Source organism: Apostichopus japonicus, chromosome 19 (genome assembly GCF_037975245.1).
Source record: "Apostichopus japonicus isolate 1M-3 chromosome 19, ASM3797524v1, whole genome shotgun sequence".
Lineage (NCBI taxonomy): Eukaryota > Metazoa > Echinodermata > Holothuroidea > Aspidochirotida > Stichopodidae > Apostichopus > Apostichopus japonicus.
The window spans coordinates 17,988,739-18,016,234 of NC_092579.1; the positions used below are offsets into that span (position 1 = coordinate 17,988,739).

At 34.8% G+C, this 27,496-nt stretch overlaps 1 long non-coding RNA gene and 1 pseudogene across 5 annotated transcripts; one reads left to right on the forward strand and one right to left on the reverse strand.

Moving 5' to 3' along the window:
* The first annotated feature begins 159 nt into the window (after positions 1-159).
* On the forward strand, positions 160-25,672 carry LOC139960516 (uncharacterized). 5 transcript variants are annotated; one of them, XR_011790547.1, is made up of 11 exons: positions 160-347; positions 3,746-3,885; positions 4,785-4,902; positions 7,104-7,192; positions 11,339-11,438; positions 12,218-12,377; positions 13,129-13,331; positions 14,797-14,966; positions 16,274-16,476; positions 21,193-21,326; positions 21,781-25,672. It is a non-coding gene; the product is annotated as an uncharacterized lncRNA (long non-coding RNA). The 5 variants fall into 5 exon arrangements; XR_011790549.1 differs by having other exon boundaries at positions 161-347; positions 21,196-21,326; XR_011790548.1 differs by lacking the exon at positions 4,785-4,902 and having other exon boundaries at positions 166-347.
* Positions 18,992-27,496, reverse strand: part of LOC139960515 (tyrosine-protein kinase Fer-like) — a 33,995-nt pseudogene continuing 25,490 nt past the window's right edge.

Sequence of the window (27,496 nt, forward strand, 5' to 3'; positions counted from 1 at the left end):
ACGGCAATCTCTGATTGGACGGCCTGTGTATCAACGGCCATCTCTAAGTGGACGGCGCTTCGCGTTAAGCAGCGATTACAAAATGGACGGCTGCTGTATTTGAGCGGCGATCTCTAAGTGGACGGTTTCTGAGCGAACGACCATTCCTATTTGGATAGCGCCTCATGTTGACCCTTTCCGCGTTCCATACATGGTACCTTATTTACATGAAACAGAAACCCAGCGCGAAGTACAAACACCATGCCTTTGACATAACTAAAATGATAAAGTTTACATAAATCACTCCAAATGGTGATATCGTGTGCCGCATTTCGCCAAAAATGTGGCGGTGGACTGCAGCTTCACAGGTAATTCTTAAGAAGCGATAGCAGAAGCATTTACATAGGAAAAATATTACTTTAGTGTTGTCTGCCCATCTAATGATCTAGTGTCAGTGAGTAGCCTAGTGCTGTATTGTTATTCACTGGACCTTGGAAAGTTGGATGTAGGCTAGTTAGCCTACTGTAGGCCCCTATAGGCCTAGACCAGGGTTTCAGTTGTTTTCCGCATACGTTACTTTCCGCTGATTACTTTCCGCTGAAAAAATTCTTCTGCGGAAAACACCTATTTTTCACTTACCTGTACACTATATTTTCCCGCAATTTTGAGATACCAAATTCAGGCAGGATGATTAAAATAACATGAGAAAGTATCAAAGAACGTCGATCAAGGATGGTTAGACTGAGTTCATGTCAGAAAAGTTAAGCTGCGTATAATTTAGAGGAGGCTTGGGGTGTTTGTAATTACGAATTATTAAAGAAGCATATATACTAGGGCAAAGTATCTAATTAAGTATTAAAAATTCGGCCCGCGTAATGATGGTTTAAAAAAAAGGTGTAAAAGGCGGTATCTTTGATTTTCGCTGGAAATAAAATGGCTGTATAAGTAAGCCTTACAGCCTAAGCTACAAGTACAACCTTAGCTACTGTATCCTAAATCTGGTCTCGAAGCTACATTTTATCCTGTTACAGTCAAATCCTATCTTCTCCATCTTCCTAAATCCTTCCATGTGCCTAATCAATTCAGTAAGTTATTCTGTTTCTCCCAAAAAAAAACGTTACTTTCCGCTGAAAAAAACATTGTTTTCCGCTGACAAATTTGTTTGCGGAAAACACCGTTTTGTTTCAGCGGAAAGTAACGTGTGCGGAAAACAACGGTACCCTAGACCAGCTATACGGCTGTCCTTTTGGATGCGAAATGACTTTAACCTAATGACAGCAATTATCACCACCTCATTTTACTTAAGACTTTAACCCTAACGATAGATCCACATGCCAGAATAACTGAAGATGACATTTACATAGCCTACCTTGCCCTTGGTCTACTGAAGAGTAAGATTCTAACGTAGGTTCGCCTAGGCTAGGTCATAACGAAGCCTACAAATACAATATTTCAGTCTATTAATATATCTACTAGAATTGTACGAATATTCAAACACATTCTCCATTTGCAACATATTCCCAACAATGTACAAGTAAGTGTGGCAAAAGGGTGGGTGTTACTAAAACGAATGACAATTGAGTTACACATAACAAATGACAATATGTTGTACACACTAAAAAATTGCGTTGACTAAAACAAATGGTATCACCGGGTATCACAGTTCAGACTTCGTGGGTATCTAGATCTAGTAAAGTACGGACAAGATAAAAACGCACCTTATAGTAAGCAGGGTGGGAATTTGGCAAAAAAAGTTGGTAAGCATTTTTTCATTTTTTGATGAAATGTGCTTACCAACATGAGCCAAGAGTTCTCAGTTGGTAAGCACAATTCATGAATCGGTAAGCACAGCACAATGACCTGAAAAATGAACAAATATCAAGTCGTGTTGTTTATAATACAATATGCGACCAATCAAATGAAGGCAAGTACAACCATACCAGCACATCCTGTGATCTAGTATCCAGTCAGAGCCACATAGAGGGTGATGCAGATGCACATTGTTGCTACGGCAAATGCAATTGCGTAGTTCATGTGTGAAGTTGGAATAATTTGCGATGCATACACAGTTAGTCGTAGGTATGTGACGGTCCAGGCACGATCGCTGAGCTAGCAGCCAGCTGTGTGCGGCCTGTTCGTTGGTGCTTTTTGCTAGCTGCACGACAAATTAATCCTCCGTAACTTAGAAGCAGATTGCAGATAAGCCTACTACAGTCCGATGCAGTCACTTACGGTCAGAATTTTTGGTACGCTCATTACAAGGGTGTGTAGTACTAGGCCCATTTGATTTTCTTATTTTGGTAAGCCATATTTTCATTCCAGTACGCTAGCGTACCGGCGTACCGTAAAATTCCCACCCTGATAGTAAGCGAAATTGTAAGTTTGATTTTGAAAAGTAAATTTAACGTCATTTTACCAATATTAATTGTTAGAAACTAACAATAAATAAAAATATAATCTTGAAACGGCTTCAGTTATCTTTCTATATAAATCTACAGAGGTAAAAAGCACAGCACTCAAGCGCATTCGCACTCAAAAACTTTCCCTGTGGTTTCTATCCGTAAATTACACCAAAACCCTGCAACCACGTTACATGCGATTTCCTCAAATCATTTTTGCGCAGAAAACCAATAACCGCATTTACTCCACTCCGTTAATCATTCTATCTCCACTCAACCCTGTCCTTCGTTTGCATTCGCTGTCATTGGCAAATGATAATTAACCCTGTACAAAGTCAATTGTCATTCGGTCATTCGCTGTCATTCGTTTTAGTTTGTCCCCAAAAGGGTTTAGGGCCTAAACAGTAAAGCAGGCTAAAGGCCTAGCCAGTAATCTGAGTCTTGAGGTAGGCTAGGCCAAAGCCTATAGCCAGGTATGTTCTGGATAGTAACTTTAATTACAGGCAATTTGCATAAATTTACTCAACTATGATTTAAAGGCCTAATGATACAGTATTCACTTACCATGTTTGGACAAAGCTTTGTAGGCAATACAACACACTCAAGCCACTACTCGTTATAACATCTCATCTATTGATGACAATATGTGACTGAATGTAGATATGCATCAAACTGTTTGCACTCTCACTTCATAAGGTGGGATCTGTTCCTGCATAATCTACTACCCACTTTGCAACATTAACATTTAACTGAAAACTGCATGCACAGACTAATATGGAAATATTACACAAAAGTAGGTGCGTGGAAAGGGGGAGGGGAGTGGGTGGAAGGTGGAGGGAGGGTTGCTTCTTCACTGCATTTTCCTGGGACAACTATGACACTATCTGAGTGGAGCACTAAAATAATACAAGCAAGAAAATGTTTGCCATATGCTTCTCTGATACCGGAAATGACACTTTCCAGACATTGAAAGTTGCATAAAGCACTCCACTTGCTCATAAGAGGCGAGAAAATGTTTCAAAGTTGGTTCTTAAATAAGTCAGGAGTATATTACTTACTACTCTGATCTGGTCACCATAACATTTCTCTCTTGTGAAAAGTACACCTACTCTTTCGGAAAAATGGGTAAGATCAAATTCTGTTTTCAAAGTCGAATGGACAATGTATGTATGACGACTTATAAATGATCTGGCTCTTTGCATCACTTTTCTCAAGGCTTCACGGCTTCAACACACGATTACTTTAATTATGTCCCATTGAGATACTTTTCTTGACTCACAGGCAAAATGTTTATCGATCCTTGCATACAGAATCTCATATAATCTTTGATACAGCAATCTTTTTTATTCTCGTATATTCTCCTATAGGAAAATATGGAGAATAGATGTGCAAAACAGTGTGTCAGTTGTAGGAAGCATGTCCTCTACCTTGCACACCATGTAGCCAGGCAACACCAGGTGAAGGACAAAGGCCAAAGATTGCGGCTTAAGTACTAGTGAGGACAAATGTAAGTACCAAATGTTTGTGAAAAGTATCATATTCACACAATGTAATAGAAGTAAAGTTCTAATATTTTGACAAGTAAAATTACTGCCTTTTTTTATTAAGTAACTCACATTCTTCTTCCAATTTGAATGACAGCATCTACATGTAGCTCTCTCCTTTTCTGCTCAATCAACATGCAATTGTAGTAGCATCCTGTACTTCTGCCCTTAATCAAAAGTACTTTTATTCCAAGGTACTTTCAGATATAACCCTTTACGGTTCAAAAGGTCTCCTGTTAGAAATAACCCTTCACAGTTCACAAGGTCTCTCCTGTTAGATCTAAAGATGCAGTACTTTAAGTGGCTAGAACATGTTTCATATTGTGTGATTTGACTCCAGTCAGTCAGTAACTCTATTCCAGCTAGATCTGAAGATGTTGTAAGTGGCTAGACCATGTTTTGTGTTGTGTGATGTTACTTCAGTCAGTCAGTTACTTTATTCGGCAGTGGATAACTTTGATTTGTCCAGTGGAAATCCTGGAAAAGTAAAGAAATTTCAGTTTCAACCCTGATAGTTATTGAAATCTTTGATAGCCAAGTACAGTACTGTAACAAATTTGTGTTGAGATAATTCTAATAGTATGAAATGTTATAAAAAGGTGAAGCTAATATGTATAATCAAACCAGGTTTTGAGACTGAAGACTTTCATTAACTTGGAGATAGTGAGCTTGGTGTCTTGGTAGCACATGCAATAAAAATACTATTTTTGTGTCATAATATTTACTCACAGTACTTTTGTTAAATTTTGAAAGTAAATATTTTATCAAAATGCCACACTTTTGGACCCATAATGTATTGAATAACCCATCATGTAAGTTTCTAAGATAGTAACCATGTTTTAATTTATTTGTATCTTCACAGAGGGGCAATCCTACAGTATACTGTACAGAAGTTACTCAGATTTTGATGGCGACTAGAGTAACGAATTTAAGTGATGACACACTGGAAGGAAAACCTGCAAAGATAGAAATAGATGGAAGTATGTTGAAATAAAGTATTCAGAGAATGAATTGTGACTTGAATATATGACATATTGCAGTGATTTTTTGATGGACAGGAGAGTTTGCAGCTATTCATCAATTCATTTTGCTGCCATCTTAAAGTGTTTAAATGATTTCCTGCTTAAATATTGATATCGTACAACATGGTGAATACCAAATCAAATTCATCAGTTGCGCTATTATGCCTTGGTTAAATATTTTGTAAAAAGTGTGATGTATGTTGACATAATTTTCAAATTCATCCTCAAAGCATATTTTTGAACCGATGTGTTTCAAATAGACATAAAATAGCAATGAAAAATGAACTAATTGACATGATTATAGCAAAGTATGGTCTGTAAAGGGGTGTGTCTCTTGTCTCAGGAATGATAGATGGGGACCTAGGTAGACTCACAGATGGCTGGAGCAGTTAATGATAAACTTACAAACAGTTCCAGTCTGAGACAGTGAGTATGGTTTATTATCCTTGGTCAGATTGTAGGAATGAATATCTCTGATATGGGTATTCAGTCTGTCATTGTGCAAGCCAAGGATGAACCTTGCCATATCAGAGGCTGTAGAATGTTTGCATTTTGACAAGAGTGTCCTGTTCATCAGTAGTTTAATTACCTAGCCTTTTGTCCATATATTGTATGTCCAGTTAGACTTTGGCAGAAAGCTCATTTGTGGCATGATGAAAGTGGTCCTTCCAGAAATTGGTGAAGTAGAGGGGTTAGAAAGGGATTTTCATGACATCTGTAAAAGGGCAGACTGTGTCCTATGGATACTGTACTTGATTTAAGTCTGCTATGAATAGAAATGATGTGTGTTTTGTGAGTCTCGAAAATTCAGGTTATGGAGGAATGACAGACCAAGTTCAGCATTCTCTTATTAATGATAGCCTATATAAATGTCAGGTACGCCTAAGCAGTTCTCACTGGTCAGAGGTTGAGCACTGGTGCATGACTTGATGATAATTTTGGTTTGTAACCTAAAATATCCCCATCATCAACTCTCAGGCTGAATTTACTTATTCATGTTCTTGTTTGATGATTTGTACATCTTTGGTTGTGGCTATGTGCATGCAGGCATTTCTGATTATTTTTTCATACAGACTATATGTGTGAGCTAACATTGGCTATGCTTGTCCAGTCAGGCTGTGAATCGGAATTCCTGTTCATGGGTCAATTATACTATCTTTCACTTGCATCATTTCAGGAAAGCAGGAATTGTTGCTTGCAGTACTGAACTATTTTTATCCAAGCTTACAGTGGCTTTTCTTATTGATTAATGTTGAATGTGTTTCTGTAATTTTTTAATTTTTGTGGTTGTAATTTCATGTTTGTCCTGTAATTTTTAATTCTGTTCTCTTTCCTTTTTAGCTGTCATTTCCTTGCCCAACATGCTGTTACATTGGAAAAGCACTTTTATATATGGTTCATCATTGTTTAATTGTTTAAACAACTACAATCATGGCAATCTAATATTTTACAAATATCTAAGTAAAATCACAACTTCAGCAGCAGTATCTCCAGGCCAGCCAATTTGAAGAAGTTCAGATTTACCATTTAAAAATTCAAAAATTATAGTATTGACCCATGTGACCTAATTAATATGATCTGAGCAACCAATAGTGAGGCATATAGCAGGGCTCTAGCCAGGTTCACTTGTCCAAAATCAAGTCCAAGTCAACGTGTCCTGAGTCCAAGCCATGTCAGAATCAGAGTGAAGGCCAGGACAAGAATATCAGAGTCGAGAATCCAGTTGAAACATAATTTTGCTTTTTGTTGCTCACACCAACTTGGCTGGCCTGGATGTATTGCCATTGCTAATGTTGTTTGTGATTGTACTTAAATATTTCCAATCATTGGATTGCCATTATTTTATCGATAAGGCATGATAAGTATGGACAGTTTGTCAACTGCTTGTGACAATTAGGATTCAAAGACATTTTAAAACTATTGGCATAGTAGTGTTAATGAAGCAGTCTATGAGTCATGTATTACAAGTTTTCCCTGTCATATTATATTGGAGGGGGCAGAAAAGAGTAAAGGTGGCTATTGGGGAATGGTGGGTACGGGTGTGGAGGAGGGGTAGGGAGAGATTAAACTTTGGAACAGGATGACTCCCAGAAAAGTTGTCCATAGCTGTTTAAAACTATGAATGCATCATTATAACCTCAAACCTTGTTCATTTTCAGTGTGATAATCACCATGCAAAGCTCAAAGATCATCATTCAAGGGACTCGTGCGAAGAGACCAGCAAGAAAGTTAAAATCCTAGATTAGAGGTGAGAGGTTTGATCAGACATAGCGAAGTCTGCATGTTTTTGTGTGATTATGTGTGTGTGTATGTCTTAAAATGGAATCTTGGGTTATATAGTTAAATGAGCCAATATGCCATGTTATGTTGGATGGTTGGTACTCATACCATAAATTAATTATGAATTAAGTTTTCAATATGAATATATACACAACTATAAAGTATGTAAAATTTCATCAAGCATGGAATGTGCTGCTGTACAACATAAATTGACCGTACCAAAATTTGAAAACTTTATTATAACTCAAACATAAAATGTAAAAACAAATTTTATGGACCAATACAAGATTTCTACATGCCAATAATTGGAGGAATGTTTTGTTACATGTCATAAAGTTGTATTTGTGTTGTGTGGATCATTCCATTCTAATGCCAATTAGTCCAAAAACATAATATTGACTGTTACATTTCATAATTGTGGTTTTTTTACCAAATTTTCTTGGTTGATTACTGTAGGTGTTAACATGTACCAGTGAGAAATTATCATATTGGAGAATATTTTACCATTTTGTTAAATTTGCTAAACTAGAATGTTAATTCCTATATGGCTATAACATTATTTTATTTTTTCCATTTGGATTGAACCCATGTAAATATGATTATTATCATTACTTTATCAATGCAGATTTGAACAATTTGCACTTTTTAGTAAAAGTTAATTAATAACAACTTTGTGGCTAATAGCTCATTTTTGGCAAGGAAGTCACTTCTATTGGTGGTTGATCATATGCAAACTCATCCCTTACTAATTTAACTTATGTGATTACTTGTTTGTAAACAATGAAAAGTTCACACTAACTATCATTTCATAATAATGATCAGTAGTGCAAGCAAGCCATGATATTTCTACTGGTCTAGGTTGTCATTACATATTTTTCTTTTATATAGACAAAATGATTGATGCCGAAGATATAAACACAGTAGTTATGATGCTGAAGGAGAAAACACCATACTGTACATCAGTGGGTTGTATTGTCTTGAAACAATTGATTGGCTCCTTGTTAATTACTTCCCATACTGGAGGCAACTAAAACCTATGCAATCAAGTTGGTGTCTGGGTGTGTATGTGACAATGAGCTTGTGAACAAAATATCTCTACAAAATGCATACTAGAGTGATACCATACTTGGTTAATAAGTTGGGAAGTTGGTGATCCCTATTGATTTGGTGCACAACTCATGAATATTAGTGATTGGGCTTGGTTTACTGAGGCCTATAACAAATAGCTTTGGCCATGTTAGTTTGCATTTCCAATTTTTAGTGCTAATCTATTGGTATCTCAGTATCTGCCTTCTACTTTAATCTTGTCCCACTAAACATCTATAACATGAGAAGGTGTGATAGGGAGGGGGGGGGGGGGGGTGGATTGGATAACATGGGAGGGAGGAGGGAAGGTAAGAAAGGGTGGACCATTGCACTTTTCCCCAAGACCTTCAGTTTTGTTTCTCTGATTCACTTTATGCAGATACCATAATTTCAGAGCCAAACACATGGCTAAATCTGGGAAATAAGCTATGGACACCCCTCCCCTCAGACCCCTGCCCCTTATTCAGACATCACGGCTCTATGCAGCTATTTGTGTGATCCAAAGAAAATATCATGCTTTATGCACCACTGATGTACTTGCCAAGTGAGAAGATTCAAATTTGGCCACCCAACTTTCCAAACCCACTGCTGATGCCGTCATGAGGTGTTCCAAAAAACTTTCATTCATGAAACTACACAAATCTATAAACATGAATTATTCCTTAACAATTACCAGCAAGAGTCTAATCATGGATAGTACCATATTGACATTTAAGTCTTGCTAGTTTTCCTTGTTGAAAACAATTCTCCTCTCCTTATGACTCTCCCAATTTAGTAGGGCAGCTGAAAGGGCTGTCAGCTGTGGCAGGTCTCACCCAGCATGCCCAGGGCCAATCGGTGAGACCCCATACAAAGATTACACAAGTGTATAAAATGCTCTTTTTCCTGTTGTGATCCTAATGAAGAAAAAGATTGATGAATTCAAAATAAAATTTAAAAAAATTGAACCCAAAAATGACATGTTTGTTGAACAGTACGAATGCATATATTCCATTATATTTTAGTAACTAAACTGATTGAAAAAGAGCATTTTTCCTCTCTGCATGCAAATTATTATTTTTGTTTTGTCTAAGGTTAACTTCTAGCTAGGCTGACTCCTACTGGCTCCTGCTCAACTTGGTGTGTCTAAATTTCACCACATGGTAGAGCAAAGAAATACCATCATAAATGCATACAATTCAGCCATTACATCTTAAAAATGAAAATAGTGTTATTGAACTAAAATATTACAAAATATCTTACTTATATGATGAATATTAATTATCCTTCCTGAGTGGATGAGATTGCAAGTCTCAGCTCGACACATGGTCCTTGTCATTGATGGAATGTGTACATGAGTACAGGTGATATTTGATACAGTATTAGAAAAGTAGGTTTAAAAAGTTTGGTTTGTCCTATTGCTGTTGTCTATCAGGTGCCTGGATGACTCTGATGAATTAGCTGAGAGTACTGTAGTGACCTTAGAGGGGAGCTTTGGTTTAATTCCTTTAAGTTGCTGATGTGTTTACAAGTCTCAGCTCATCACCTGATTGGTTGTTGGCATTGATGGCATATGTTCATGAGTTGCCAAGGCCTGTGCCATTTAAGTAAATTGTTCATGTGGAACATTGTCCTTATTTACAGCTTTTTATCTAAACAATGAAATTAAAACTTCATTGTTACTAAAATCACATCAAATTTATGCATGTTGATGACGCACATCTGACCTTCATTACTTCTCAGCAATATAGACCTGTCTGAACATATCATATTCCACTCTAAATTTGCTAAACATGACATTTTGTCACTAATATCTGAGAGTTAATCCTAATATTTGAATATTCATAACAGCATCTGGCAATTTTTAAAAGTACACATTGGATAGATGTGAGGAGGCAAACTGTTAGGTATGTGGGAATTTGAAAGGATTTCTACTTGGGAGGCACACTGGTAGTGTGCAAACTGGTAGTGGGACAAAATGACCTGTTATCTACTCAAACTGCCAAAATGTTGATGAATGAAAACATAGTGTAGAAGCTTCTACTTCTTAAATGCATTTTCATATATTTTGATAATTACTTTCAAGAAAATGTAATGTAACTTCAGTCCCATATGGAAACTAGAATTTCTTCACACATTTACTGTGCAAAAAATGTTTGTATTATATTCAAAGCTAATTGTTGAGTGTATATTCCAGTTGGTTCATGGTGAGTCACTTTAGAGATCACAATTTGTTTTGAGGTACTGATCAAGTTAGGTCTATAAACAATTATCTCTATATTTGACAAATTTCACCATGATGTCTTTGTTGGTATTTCAACAAAACTAACAAGTTCATTTTAAGCAAAGTTCTGCAAAAGTTTATTAGCTGCAAAACCTTACTTTTAACATACAGCCGGCTGTTGGCCAACAGGTACTGATAGAGTGCTGCAATATTTCTGTACCTTTAAAGTAGAGGGCTACCATGGACCATGATATTTTCTAAACCAGCCACTTACTATTAACCTCAAAATAACAAAATAAATTACTGAATGCAAATGAAAACTCCCATTTTATAAGGGTAAATTTCCACTCCAACCTGTTTTTTATCATTTAACCAATAACTCATTTGATTATAAATGAATTTGGATTCTACACTTGTGCAGAAGGAATTATCATCTGCCATTAGATAATCCCTAGTTATGGCTGGTACTTATAGTGGCTATCTTTGGTGTGAAAGCTATAAATAATCAAAAGTTGCTGTGAGTCTTAACTACTCTGGATCATACCTTGCCACTTGGATTTGTTTTTAACAAACATTCATTTTCAGAGCAACATGTCTCTGATACAAAATGGAAAAAAAAATCAAACAAACCATATTAAAGAATTCTTTCTTTAAACTTTCTACCTATTATTAGATTAAACAGTAGTAATTATTTCTGAAGCGGCGACTTATGGGACATCATCCAGTTTTGCTTCTGCTTTTAACTTACTGCTCTCAATGTCATTGCATGTGTATTGTTTTTATGATTTTAAATGTTTTGTGATGTTATCTCTCTTTTTTATGTAGTTTCATAATAAGATCACCCTACACCAGGACTGCCTCCATCATGTACAATCAGAGTGTGATAAGGAAGACTTTCAAATGAGGTTAATCATTGATACCATTGGTAAGATGTAAAAAAAAATCATTTAATGCCTTTTTAGGATATTCTGTATGATAGTGCATCAAATTCAAGTGGGAAATGATCCACAGCTTAAACTATAAAACTAAGACTAAAAATTTCAACTTGAACGTTGGTCAAATTGCTTTTACTGACATTGGAGTACAGTATGTTAAAGGTAGTCTGTATTGGCCCTAAATTTTGGCATGCTTAAATTGCTAGAAGTTTTCAAAAAGCACTGACCTTGAGGTCTTTACTTTCCAAACTGTTCTCATATTCTAAATGAACACACAAGATGACTGAATGTCCCAGTGAGATAATTGATTTAGTTCCAATATGGAAATTACCGCCATTTACTGTTGCTCAATGGAATACTATTATGAATACAAAGCAATTTTTCTTCCTGCCACTGGGATTGGGGTGGGGGGATGAGGGGGTCATGCCCAGTGTCTCTCTCATTTTGTTTTGTCCTTTTTGTGAGTGGGGGGATGGGGGTGTTCATTTAGAAGAGTTGGTCTTGATAACATTACTGTTTCATTATAATGGTTGTACAGATGGAGGGATGGGGGTTAGCAGAAAGAAGGGAGATTATTTAAGAACAAAATCACTTGTAGAACACCAACTGTGTATGGCCTTCTGTGATTGTTCCCATTCCGATATGGAACGCGGGAAGTGAGGCTGTCCAAGATTGAAGACATTGGACACAACATCAAAGAACTCTTCTATTTTCCTTCCCTGTATCAGAAAATCTTTTTCAATCCATTCCTTTTTTGACATCTTGACAGGAAGAGGAGTGTTTGCAACAAAGTAAATCAGGCAAGGTGATTTCTAGCTAGAGTATAGAGGAGAAATCATTTCTCCTGAGGAGGCATCCAAAATAGCTAGAACCAAGGAAGATGGCAACACCTTCTTGTACTTTTATGAGACTGGTGGAACTATTGAATGGTAAGTTAAAATGTTTGCTTCCCATATTATGGTCTGTAAATGTTTAATTTTTCTTTGACTATTCACAACATTAAGGATAACAATTTAAACTTTGAATGCATATTTTGTTCTATAAATATTCACAAAATGGAGGGTTCGAATGTCACACTACTTGCTAATTTGTGAGTAGGATTTTATTATTACCAGGAGAAAATGAAAGGCACTACTATTTTTCATGGCGTAGCCTAAATTCCCTGAGAATATTCGCTGCATATTTCTACAAATAAAACCTAGTCTACTTTCCAAAGATTTGTCTGATGGAGCGAGTTATCACCTTTGAATTACACTGATTTTTCACCAGAAGTGGACTTGAAGCAAACAAGGGTGATGTCAGAGTTATGCACTGACAACAAAGTGTTTTTTTTTACCTTTCACAAACTACTGTATGTTTGCACCTTGGAATGAATAACTTGCAAATCAGGAATCATACTTGATGCTTGGGGTTGACTTTTGTGTGAAAAGAGACAACTTCAAATGTACATCAAAACATATGACTTGAATCATATTCCTCCAGAATGTTACATTCATTTTCCTATTTAACCTGTCAAAAATTCATTTTGGCTTGTACTATCATATACAATGAGTGATCTGTCTATGTAGCTCTCTATACAGTGTGTCAACTTTTACAGTTGTTCAGTCCTGCTCCTTTGGTTTCATAGTCATTCTGAATTGTTTTTATAATCCACTTAAACTTTCAATTTGTTGCCCTCAGTATTGATGCTACAGACACAGCCTGTGCTGCAAAGATAGTAAATGATGAGATTGGCAGGGAGGCCAATTCTGTTATGAAGAAACAAATACTTGCAAATACTTGAAGGAAGAGTCTGCCTCTGTTTGTTTGCCCTAAAAGACATAAAACATGGTCAAGGACTTCGGTACGACTATGGGCAAACAGATTTACTGTGGTGAAAGAAGGTAAGAAAGAAATTGCAAGGCATGAGTAAATATTTACTTAATAGTTAACTTTAATAGGGTATGGAGAAATATGTTTAAGATAAATTCCAGTATACCCAGTATCTGAAGGAGATCGTTCACTGAATACCACCTGGCTGAGGATTCTGTCCGTTACAAAAATCTTGGACATTCCTCCAAACAACATGAATCGTTATTCATATAAGAGATGCGGGATTTGCACAAAATTGCTATGCCATGGTGATCAGTTTCTTACAGAACAAATCATGAGGGTGGGATGCAGGACATACATGAATGTATGAAGGAGTGAGCCCTTCTGGCTATCTGCTTAGCTGCTTCACTTTACTTTGGCAAATCTGCCTTAAAATATCGAAAAGACCATTTAGCTCAGAACGATAAGATAACTATTGAGAAATGTACAAGACCCTAGGAATGAATATAAACATCAAGTATGGGGGGGGGCACTCTGAGCAAAGATGTGTTCAGCTTTGTGTAAAGAAGGAAGGTGTACTCTGTGCACACTGAAGCAGCTGAAACTATGTTCTTAACAAGACTAAGTATGATAGAGGGTTTTAACCTTTCGCAGGGCTTCAAAGATATCTCTCTTTTCAACCTCTAACTGTGGTAAGTGTTTCCTGAAGAAAGACCACCATTAGAAATCAATCAGCAAGGTAACAGAGAAAAGTATTTTAGTAAAATAAATAGAACTTGACAAGAAATGTTCTTATTGATTGTGGGATTCAAATGTTGGAAAATTCGGGGCAATAACATACCTGAATGATAAACCCTAAACAAGAGCTTACAGTAACCACTTGAAAGTATTCTACAGAATGTAGTTTTGGCTTGCAAAGCGTAATTGATCAAGCATTAGCTTACATACTACATAGGAAAGGCCAACTGGAAATCTTTACTATCCAAACTATTCTCATATATTCTACATGAACACATAAAATGATTGAATGTCCCATTGAGGTAAATTTATCAAGTTTAAGAAAAGGAAAGTACCTCCATTTATTGTTGCTCAATGGAGTACTATTATCAAGACAATCCAATTTTCCGTCCTGCCACCTGTGGGGAGGGGTGAGGGGGGTTGGATCATGCCCAGTGTCTGTCTCATATTTTGTAATATGTACAGTACCAGGGTAATGCAGAGTACTGTTGAAACAGCTTTATGGAACTTTATGACACTTTCCTTGGGGGGGGGGGTGGGGGAGTTGGTCTTGATAACATTACTGTATCATTATAATGGTTGTACAGATGGAGGGGAGGGATGGTGGTGAGCAGAAAGAAGGGAGCTTATTTAAGAAAAGAATCATTTGCAGAACACAAACTGTGTATGGTATTCTGTGATTGTTCCAAATCCGATACATGTATGGGGGAGTGAGGCTGTCCAAGGTTGAAGACATTGAATGCAACATCAAAGAATTCTTCTATTTTCTTTCCCTGTTCAACCAATTTCTTTTTTAAGATCTTGACAGGAAGGGAAGTATTTGCAACAAAGGAAATCAGGCAAGGTGATTTCTAGCTAGAGTATAGAGGAGAAATCATTTCTCCTGAGGAGGCATCCAAAATAGCTAGAACCAAGGAAGATGGCAACACCTTCTTGTACTTTTATGAGAATGGTGGAATTATAGAATGGTAAGTTAAAATGTTTGCTTCCCATTTTATGGTCTGCATATGTTTAATTTTTTTTTATGACTATTCACAACATCAAAGATAACAATTTAAAATATGCATATTTTTTTTCTATAAATATTCACAACATCCAGGGTTCAAATTTTGACTATATCAATCACTAATTTGTGAGGATGTTATTATTGCTAGGAGGAAATGAAAGGCACTAGTAATTTTTGGGGAGTAACCTAACTTCCCCTAGAATATTAGGTACACATTTCTACAAATAAAAGTCTCCTTTCAGAAGATTTGTCAGATGGAGGGAGGGGGGGGGGGGGAGGACTCAGGGTAGCATGACCAGAGGTTGATATTTAATGTTTTGTGGAATGTGGAAGAGAGGGAGGAACTTTTTTCTAGAGGTAGGGAGTGGCTGGCACAACGCAATCCACTAAGTTAAGTGCAGAAAATCTAGCCTAAACATTTGTTTAAAAGAAAAAACAATATTTTTTTTTATGAAAAACAAAAGAAATGCATAGCCATGCTTACAAGTTTTACATGTAGTCACCTGTAAGTGGATCGTGGAGCTAAGAATAAATTGGGAAGAGGGTAGGACTGGGGAGAGAGGGATGGGTGTTTATAAGCTAGGGACAAGGGAGTGCTGGCACCATATGCCAACCACATTTTGCTTAACACTACACTCAGTCAAATGGGAGAAGCCAGCCTATTCACATGTTGACAAAAGTAAAATTTGCATAAACTTGTGTACAACTTTGGATGTAGTAATCTGGCAGTGGATGCTAGCCTAATTTACTGAGGAAGAGGGAGTGAGCAAGGACTGGGGTGGGCAACAGGGAATTAAAGAAGTATTGATATGGAGTCATTTGATAGTTTTCCATTTTCAAGCTAATTTGAGAGACGTTTAATATTGGTGTTTGAAATCTTTTTCATGTTGTTGTTGGTCTTAAATTTGAATTAACTTTTATACTACACAAAGAATCATATATAAGCTATCAGCATAATTAAAGACATCACAGAGAATAACAGTCTAATATACAATCATGTGTCCATTGAATAAAAAATATCAATGATAAAAAGGGGTTATATTCAATAAGAATTGGATGCAAATTCCTCCAGAATGTTACATTCATTTTCCTATTATACGTGTAAAAAATCCTTTTGGCTTTGACTATCTAATGTATTGGAGTGATCTGTCTATGCAGCTCTCTAAACAGTGTTTCAACTTTTAAAGTTGTTCAGTCCTGCTCCTTTGGTTTCATAGTCATTCTAAATTGTTTTATAATCCACTTAAACTTTCAATTTGTTGCCCTCAGTATTGATGCTACAGACACAGCCTGTGTTGCAAAGATGGTAAATGATGAGATTGGCAGGGAGGCCAATTCTGTTATGAAGAAACAAATACTTGCAAATACTTGAAGGAAGAGTCTGTCTCTGTTTGTTTGCCCTAAAAGACATGAAACATGGTCAAGAACTCCGGTACGACTATGGGCAAACAGATTTACTGTGGAGAAAGAAGGTAAGAAAGAAATTGCAAGGCATGAGTAAAAATTCACTGGTTTGTTAAAGTTTAATAGGTTATGGAGAAACATCTTAAAGATAAAGTCTTGGTCATGATGTTTTTTTTCAGATTTTAACTTACAAGTGAAAGTTCATATCAGCATTAAGGAAAACTGAATGGATATTGCAACTTTTTCCACATTATGTAGGGAATAGAGTGGTATAAACTGAACTGTGTAGACTTGGCGACAAAAACATTTGCTGGCACTAAACACATTTCTAATGTAAAAGATAAGTTTAAAAACACTTTCTGCTAGAATGAGATTTGATTGAGGAAACCTTGGATGTTGTCGTAACCTCATTATTCAATTGCAACTATTTATGTGGTTTGACACATTTCATAAGATTTTTTTAATTTAACCTTTGTGTTAGTTTATACTAATATAACCTTAATACCTTCCCTGTAGTTCAGTACTTGTCTTACAGTACTGATACTTAGCTTTGCATGTGACTATGAAGAAGACAAATATGTGCTGGGAAAGCCGAGCACAAGACTCCTTTGATGCTTGTAAAACCATAAAAAAAAAAGGCATGAAGAAAACTGCTCAAAGCTTCAAGTTTCCTTCGTTATTTCAAATTTATGGAAATTATTAAAAATAAGAAAACTTTTGAACTGTTCTAGACCTACCAGGATTTGAACCCTAAACCAAGACCCAGAGAATTATCAAATTTATAATTTGAAGCAGTGTTAATATCACCTTTCATGGGATTATCAGTGAGGTACATAACTGTGAGAATCTGTAAGGTAAAATATATACTTAAAGTTTACAGCAAAATAGTTCAATCTACTTGCTTCTGAACTAAACAGTGAGGGTGGTGTCTTAATTTAACAAATTGTAATGGAAGTTGTCAATACTTGGTAAACTATTTACGAGCTAATAGTGGCCAAACATGATGTGGTAGGAATTAGAAAATATGCAATGAAATATAAGCAAGAAATTTTTGGCACAGAAATAAATGAATTTATAACAACCTTCAAGAACATCAGCTTAACCACTAATATGTGCTAGAAATGAAATAATGGTCACTTATGCTCTTTGCTTCATTCCTCAAACTACTATTCTGTAGCACAAAATTTTTAGAACCATTTGTCGTGAATAATCTTTCTCTTCTCAAAACAATAAATAAAAGGTGTTACTGTAAGTTAAATGAAAACAAATGAATGTATGATCTTATATTTCTCAAGTTTATTTTCCTTTAATAATGTTGAAATCAAATATTACAAAACGATATCATGCAGTGTATGAAATATTACAAACCTTGGTCCCTGGCACCAAATGTTCCTATTTTCACCCATCAATCCTCGTCTACCCCCTCCCCACCCACAATCACTATTTACCCATCTAGTAACCTTTGTTATTTACATAAACAGATTAAGAGGGAAATATTCTAAATCTGTTGCATGATATGGATAAAATTGAAAGCAAATAGTTAATAGCCATCTCTGTAATTTCTTCCTCAAAAGAAAGAACTATTTCACACGTTTTTGTAGAAAAATAATTATTAAAAGTTTACTTTTGAAAATAATAACAACAACTATTGCAAAATAATATATATCTGTGAAGTTAAGATTTCCCTCTACCAGTAAAAAACAGAACACTATTTAAAACAAAAATAGGACAAAATGTACAACAAAAAAACAAAAAATCTTGCTTTTGTTTGAGAGCTTGAACATAACATACATCGCATGCATCTTGCTCATGTCCAGATGTTTAAAGGAGCATTTTGAGGAAAAATTTAACAAATTTTCTGCCCTGTCAAGATACTAAAATCCCATGCCAATGAAGGTCATTAATTTCACTAGACAACTTCAACCTAAAATAATGTATTCCAAGTGGAACAATTTCAAACATTATCAATGTGATTTCTGTGCCTGAAATATGAAAAATATCTTGAGTGTTAACTATGGAAGATCGTTGGATTTGTTCACCACTTTAACCACTGTAGGCTTGATTAAATTTACAATTAAATGCATAAAGCTTCTGTAATTGCTTCAAGAAAGTTGTTGTTTTTGGTTGAAAGCAATTTATTCCTTTTCTCCCATGTTGTAAGTCCTATTCATATAGGGTAAAATGAATTGGTTTGTTTCCGAGGTAAACACCCCCCCCCCCACCCCAATACAGAAATCATTGATACAAATATGTAGCTAACCTGTTGCATTATTGTTCAAAATTATACATGGCTTTAGAACTCATTTGTATACATTTCCTCCAGTTCTGCTTGTGTTAATTCTAGTTAAAAATGAAACTTCATATCTTCTTATGGCATATATACATTTTTGTTACATGCGCAGTTTTATCAAGTTTTTTGAAACACACTTAGCAGGAAGTGAAAATACAAGGAACTCTTTTTTCTGATACAACAAATAATTTGTTACCATCGAAGAACAGAAGGTAAAACACAAAGTGTGTATTGCAGTCTAAGAAGTAAAATACTAAACTTTTTCACACAAAAGAGAAAAAAACTTAATGAAATGTTGGTCCGTAAAATGTAATACAAACTATTCCTGTGTAAATAAAAAAATATCTACAATGGCAGAAAAGGAGACAAAAGTCCTCCAAGCAATTCTGGGATACATATAAATATTGCAAAATTATGAGGAGATATCAGATATGGAAAAGTTATCCTGTGTGACATATTGACTTTTAATTTTGGGGATTAACCTTGAATAAATAGAAAGGAAATTTATGCATTTCTTTTTCAAATGTTGAAAAATAGCCATCGCAATGAGCACTCAATCCATAACTTATTTATATTTTATACAAACCAATGACCTATTGTAGTTTTACGATTGCATTGTAATGAGTGACCATTTAGCAGTACATGTAATTATCCAGCAATGAGCTATTTCATAGACCCATTGAAAGTAGTGACCATTTAGCAGAACGTGTAATTATCCAGCAATGAGCTACTTTGTAGAACCATTGAAATTGGTGACAATTTAGCAGTACGCGTAATTATCCAGCAATGAGCTTTTTCATAGACCCATTGTAATTAATGACCATTTAGCAGTACGCGTAATTATCCAGCAATGAGCTATTTCGTAGACTCATTGAAATTAGTGACCATTTAGCAGTATGTGTAATTATCCAGCAATGAGCTATGTAATAGACCTCATTGTAATTAATGACCATTTAGCAGTACGCGTAATTATCCAGCATGAGCTATTTCGTAGACTCATTGAAATTAGTGACCATTTAGCAGTATGTGTAATTATCCAGCAATGAGCTATTTAATAGACCCCATTGTAATTAATGACCATTTAGCAGTACGTGTAATTATCCAGCAATGAGCTATTTCGTAGACTCATTGAAATTAGTGACCATTTAGCAGGATGTGTAATTATCCAGCAATGAGCTTTTTAATAGACCCCATTGTAATTAGTGACCATTTAGCAGTATGTGTAATTATCCAGCAATGAGCTTTTTAATAGACCCCATTGTAATGAGTAACCATTTAGCAGTACGTGTTTTCTATTGTCTATTATCTATTGTTGTTACATTGCAAGACAATATTACAACTGTATTATTCATTATGAGAATTGAATTCATGTTATTGATCCACTAACCAAGCTCTGCCTGTATGAATTTCAATATTTTGAACAATCAATACCTTGTTTTGTGCACATTGGGACAATCATTATTAACTTTTGCATATGAACCTCATTTTCATCTTTCTTTCTTCAATTTTTTTCAATAGTTTCAAATCGATAATCCAGCTTTTTGCCTGCAAACGGTCCAATAGTGTTATACAAACTTTTCTTGCAAAGCAAATACTGCAAAAGGAAATACCAAAGAAGCAGCTTGTGTCTCCAACATGGCTAAAAACTCATTGGATATATTTCCCTTGATGTTATTGATCAAACTTTTTTGTTGCCATTTAATTTATAAGAAGTATTTGAAATTTTCTGATACAGAAAAAAAAAGAGTTGGAACACAAAGATATATGTTGTTTCACTGATTTCAAATTTACTTTGCCATCAACTATATCAGAGTAACTGTGGTAAATATGCTAATGGCCGTCACAATGTGACAACGAACAACATCTCACCTTTAAATAAAAGACCTGGTGTCATCCCACGACAAAATAGTTAACGAGACTTACTATTAATGTATATCAGTTGGAATTTAGGTACACTTACTTAATCAAAAACTGTTTCAGACTGTATAAATGACAATTAACTCTACAGGGTGACAAATATATTGTAAATACATCATTTCTTAACAAGACTGCAAGCCCACGATGATTGGATGAGTACTGTCATGAACAAACTAAACATAGGTAGATGCCATGCTATGTATATTCCATTTTGAAATGGTTATCGGTTCCAATCGTTCCAAGAATCCAGTGTTTGATGGGGAACCATGCAACCATACAATCCATTCTCTTCTTCACCAGAAAACACCGGATAACGTGAAACATTCTCGATCACGTAATTTGGGATTCACTTAATCGACGGCCATATTTCTGGGATGTGGCAATAGATTTGTAAAGATGGTGGCTTTTCACCTCTGTACCCTTGAGTTGTATCAGACTGAATCTCACACTATTGGATGTTGGAATAATTGAATTTTTTTAAAAAGAGATTGCATTCTATTTAAATATTTTATGTATCTTCTTTATCACTGTCTTGATTTCTGAAAAGTTTGGTATGTCCTCTGGTTCTCTCCTCCAGCAGGCCTGGATCCATTCCCAGACGGCACCTGGACATTCGGGAGGCTGGTTCATCCGATAGCCTGAAATTGAGGAGAAGATAGGCTTATAACCATGACAACGACAAACAAGCACAGGCATCTAACAGTCGCTATGGTAGTGGTCAATAACGAGACATTTTAGGCATATTTCCAAGAATGTCAGACTTTTTTCTACATCATTTGTATCATTAATATTATATGTAAATAGTAGTTAGTGTATCTAACGTAAATTAAGGTGGCATTTTTCTTGAGGACGAAAAGAAGGAAGCAGTTACAGCTTTACAAAAATAAACCCCCCCCTCCACTCCCCCAAAGAATAATTCATTAACTGTCTGGTACAGCTTTGGAAACCATCTATTACACCTACTGAGGCTTTCTTGTGTAACTATACTAACCAACTGAGGACCACCTGGTGTAACTTTTGTTATCTATTATATATCATCTTTTAATTGTAATTTGAATTGCATACAGTGAGTACTATTATTTTCCAGTTCATCTGGCCAATATTCTTATTTTCCTTAAAGGGGGAGGGTAAGGTGACTTCATATTCCTCTCTCATTGTTTTTCAGTACTTACTGCCCTCTATTTTCTCTCTGGCCTCGTTGTTATTCATGCCGGGGTACGGAGTGCTACCTCTGGAGAATATCTCCCAGAGGAGTACTCCATAATTCCAGACGTCAGAGAGCGACGTGTAGCTTCCTGAAAGAGGACAGAGAGAGGACAAGCAGAACGGGTTGATTCGTGAGGAGATAGATGATGCAAGTCTCACGTTGAATGGAAGAGTCTAAAAAACATATTTATATATATATATATATATATATATATATATTTTATTATATATGCAATCAATTTAATATGTATCTGAACAAGATTTGAATGTTAGTGCCTGTCTGTTGATGTTTCATGCTACGATGTAAGCTAGGGGCAAATTTTTTACGGATTTTGACTGGTTGTCCATCTGACAACCCGGCCTAATAGTTGATATGTCGAGAAAATTATAAAAATATCAAAATAAGAATCACTAATATATCACTTTAGGAGAGATTGATTAGACCATTAAAACTGATTGGTTGGAATTAAACAGGACTATATCTGAGCCTTATGATGTTTTGATTTATATATTTGATTATTGATTCCTAGAGCTACAGTATGATGTGTCAACTGTTTTTAACAAGTAATTCTTATTTTTCAAATTGGGGGCCTGGGGGGGTGATGTGGGGTGGGGAAATACATTATCAATGAATTTGGACAAAAAATAGCTAAGATGCCAATCAGGATGCTCATTATGGATTCCAAGGGCTCAGGTAAACTCTTCAATGAAGTGGCAGGGTTTGGGATTGAAAGTGTTTCACATAATAAAACGATTTTCAAAATGTTTCCTTGTCTTTTATTTCAAATTGTGAATGTTCTGATTTTGGCCAAAAATGAGAAATAAAATCTTAATGCTTTGGCCAGACAAAATCATTAAATTTTGAAAGAAAAAAAATGTTCTCAAATGCCAGTCAGGATGCTCATTATGGATTCCAAGAGCTCGGGTATACTCTTCAATGAAGGTAAGTGTCGGTCTATGGAACACTAATAAAATGATTTTCAAATGTGTCTTTGTACTTTCTTTAAATTGAGAACGAATAATCTCATTATAGCTTAATAAGAAGGACATCCTCTATACAGTGTAGAAAAAACTTTAAAAAATGGCCCAAAAAAGAAGAGAATTGATAAGGCTATATGCCATACAAAATCCCAAAAATTTTGACCAAAAAAAAAAAGTTCTCAAATGCCAGTCGGGATGCTCAATATGGATACTCAGAGCCCAGATATGCTTCTCTCTGAAGTTAAAAGTGATAGCCTATGGAATTTTTAGCCTATTAAAATGATTCTCAAAATGTTTCATTATAAATTCCCTCAAATTGAGAATGAATAATATCACTGTTGCTTTGGAAGGACACCCACTATCTAATGCATATGTGTAGGAAGAAGTAAAATAAGGTCATGATTTTGGCCCCCAAAAAATAAACTCCTTAGGCTATATAGCCATACAAATTCATTAAATTTGGACCAAAAAAAAAGTTCTCAAATGCCAGTCAGGATGCTCATTATAGATACCAAGGGCCCAGATATGCTTCTCTCTGAAGTTAACAGTGGTAGCCTATGGAATTTTTAGCCTATTAAAATGATTCTCAAAATGTTTCATTATAAATTCCCTCAAATTGAGAATGAATAATATCACTGTTGCTTTATAAGAAGGACACCCTCTATCTAATGCATATGCATGGTAAGAACTATAAAGGTCATGAATTTGGCCAAAATAAACTCCTTAGGCTATATAGCCATACAAATTCATTAAATTTGGACCAAAAAAAAAAGTTCTCAAATGCCAGTCAGGATGCCCATTATAGATACCAAGGGCCCAGATATGCTTCTCTCTGAAGTTAACAGTGGTAGCCTATGGAATTTTTAGCCTATTAAAATGATTCTCAAAATGTTTCATTATAAATTCCCTCAAATTGAGAATGAATAATATCACTGTTGCTTTATAAGAAGGACACCCTCTATCTAATGCATATGCATGGTAAGAACTATAAAGGTCATGATTTTGGCCAAAAAAAAATAAACTCATAAGGCTAGAGCCATACAAAATCATTAAATTTTGGAAACAAAAAAAAGTTCTCAAATGCCAGTCGGGATGCTCATTATTGATTCCCAGAGCCCAGATATGCTTCTCTCTGAAGTTAAAAGTGGTAGTTTGTGGAATCCTTAGCCTATTAAAATGATTCTCAAAATGTTTCATTATAAATTCTTTCAAATTGAGAATGAATAATATCATTGTTGCTTAATAAGAAGGACACCCTCCATCCAATGCATGTGTGGAAAGAACTAAAAGGGTCATGATTTTTACCCCTCCCCTCCCCCTCGTAAGGCTTTGGCCATACAAAATCAATAAATTCAGACAAAAAAAGTTCTCAATGCCAGTCAGGATGCTCATTATGGATACCCAGAGCCCAGATATGCTTCTCTCTGAAGTTAAAAGTGGTAGCATATGGAATTTTTAGCATATTAAAATGATTCTCAAAATGTTTCATTATAAATTCTCTCAAATTGAGAATGAATAATATCATTGTTGCTTAATCAGAAGGACACCCTCCATCCAATGCATATGTGTGGAAAGAACTAAAAGGGTCGTGATTTTCACCCCCCTCCCCTTTGTAAGGCTTTGGCAATACAAACTCAATAAATTCAGACAAAAAAAAGTTCTCATTGCCAGTCAGGATGCCAAGAGCCCAGATATGCTTCTCTCTGAAGTTATAAGTGGTAGTTTATGGAATTTTTAGCATATTAAAATAATTCTCAAAATGTTTCATAATAAATTCTCTCAAATTGAGAATAATATCATTGTTGCTTAATAAGAACGACACCCTGTATCTAATGCACATGTGTGGAAAGAATTAAATAGGTCATGATGTGGGCCATATGGCTGCAACTTTACAAATTTAGTGAATTTGGAGAACGAAAGTTCTCAATTGACAGTCAGGATGCTCCCTATGTTTTCATACAGAGCTCAGAAATATGCTTTACTATGCAGTTTCTATGTTTTTTAGAATTTCTTTCAAGGTGGGAATGGTTCTTCTCATTCCATCTATTTTTGTAAAATTAAATGAAATTAGAAAATCAGAAATTTGCTTTTCTATCCAGATAAAAGTGGTAGTCTATGGAATTTCAAGCCTCATGATATCATAACAATTTTCAAAGTGTTTACAAATAAACTTCTTTTAACCTGGGAATGAATAATACATTATTACATAATTCAAAAAGACACCCTCCATCCTATGCATATACTTAAAAGGTCATGATTATGGTAAAATATAGAGTTATTTTTAAAGGGTTAAAAATTCCCAATAAACCACTTTAAACTGATCCTAGACAAGCATATCTGGTAACTCATAATGAGCATTCTATCTGACATTTGAAAGGGCTTTTACAATAATTGTCTTACTGTACTATTGTTTCTCATACTTATTTATATTTATAAACATAGACTATGATTTAATCTTTTGTGCATTTTGTTAAGTTTTTAAATTATTTTACTATTTACATACTTCTGAAGTTGTTTTGGACTGTATGCGTTCAGGTTGTATTTTTTTATTATCGTTTAGTACAAGTGTTTTTTATATTGTTGGGCTTTTACATTTTATGCCTTATTGGTTCTATATATTTAATATTTAGGTTTTTGTTACTATTTGTTTTTAGGTTTTACATTTGCAAAGCGCTTTGAGCAGTGTTGCTGATTATGCGCTTAAAATATTACTTATTATTATTAATATTATTGAGTGATGATTTTTTTGTCTTAGCGTTTTAATTCTTTCCAAAACTATGGTTAGGATGGAAGTTGTCCTACTGCATTAAGTTCAAATAATATGCTACATTCTCAATTTGAAAGGAAGTGAAATGAAACATTCTGATAATTATTTTAATATTTAGAGGTTTAAACAGTCCATAGACTTCCACTATTAGTTTCAGTATAAAGCATATTTCTGAGCTCTGGGAATTTATAATGAGCATCCTGACTGGCATTTGAGTACCTTTGTTGATTTTTGCATGGCTGAAACCTAATGATTTTTTTGTGGCAAATCATGTCTTCCCGTTTTTTCCACAAGCAACAATGATATAATAAATTCCTAATTTGAAAGAAGTTATAACAAAACATTTTAAAAATCATTTTAATATTTAGCGGCTCTAAGTTCCATAGACTAACTATTTAACTTGGAATCCATAATGAACATCCTGACTGGCATTTGAGAACTTTCTATTTTTTTTGGTCCATATTTAACAGTTTTGTAGGCTGAAACCTTATAATTTTGTTTTATTTTTGGCCAAAAAAATGACCTTTTAAGTTGAGGGTAACCTTCTGAATTAAGCAACAATTATATCAATTCCTAATTTGAAAGAAGTTATAATAAAACATTTTAAAAAATCATTTTAATATTTAGAGGTTTTTGTTTCCATAGACTAACACTTTAACATCAGAACTTTCTATTTTTGTTTGTCCAACTTTAACATTAATATTATAAGAGGCCTAGCTCTGAGAATCCATAATGAGCATCCTGACTGACATTTGAGAAATTGTTATTTGGTCCAAATTAAATAAGTTTGTAAAATTAAATTTAAGTTAAATTTAAATTAACTAAGTTATGATTTTCTTTAGCTAAACCATGACCTTTTTAAGTATTTCCACAATGATGCATGGGATGGTGTGTGTCTTTCTGAATTAAGCAACAATCATATAATACAATCCAAATTTGAAAGAAATTATTATGACAAATTTTGAAAATCATTTTATGCACATTTCTGAGCTTTGAGATGCCATTATGAGTATCTTTACTTCTGTCCAAATTGAATGATTTTTGATAATATTTGAAAACAATCATGACCTTTTAAGGCCTTTCCAAAATTACGCATAGGGTGGAGGGTGTCCTTCAGCAAAAATCAACAATGGCATTTGAAAACTTCTGCCAAATTGAAAGTTTTGTAGGGCCATATATAGCCTATGACTTTTTTTTTTTAATTCTTTAGCAAAAATCATGACTGTTTTAATTTTTTCCAAAATTATGCATAGAATGTCTTTTATTCTCAATTATCAGGTCTGAATGCTCTTTATGGATTCCCCTGGTTTGCATTTGTTTAGTGGTAGTCCCTAATTATCAAAATGATTTCATATAACACAAAATCATTCAATTTAGATTCTCAGCATCAAGAATTTTATGTTTTTCTCTGAAGCTAAAAGTGGCATGTTAAGAGGGTTAAAACTCCATTTTTTGCTGTGGCTAAAATTCTGACCTTTTTTTAATTCTTTCTAATATTATACCTAGATTGGAAGTTGTCATTCTGATTTAAGTTATTATTACTTCTGAATTATTATTTCTGACTTATTACGTCTGAGTACTTATTACTTCTGAGTTATTATTACTTCTGAATTAAGTAATATAATCAGTTCCCACATTGATAAAAGTTATAGCCATTTTTTGTAAAATCACTTTAATTTTTAGAGGGTAAAACTTCTAAAGACTACCACCTTAAACTCCATTTTTTTTACTGTGGCTACAATCGTGACCTATTTTTAATTCTTTCTAATATTAAACCGAGATTGAAAGTTGTCATTCTGAATTAAGTTAGATGAATATGATCTGTTCCTACCTTGAAAGAGGTTATAGACATTTTTTGGGGAAAATCACTTTAATGTTTAGAAGGTTAACTTTCAGAGAAAAGAACATTTCTGGGCTCTGGGAATCT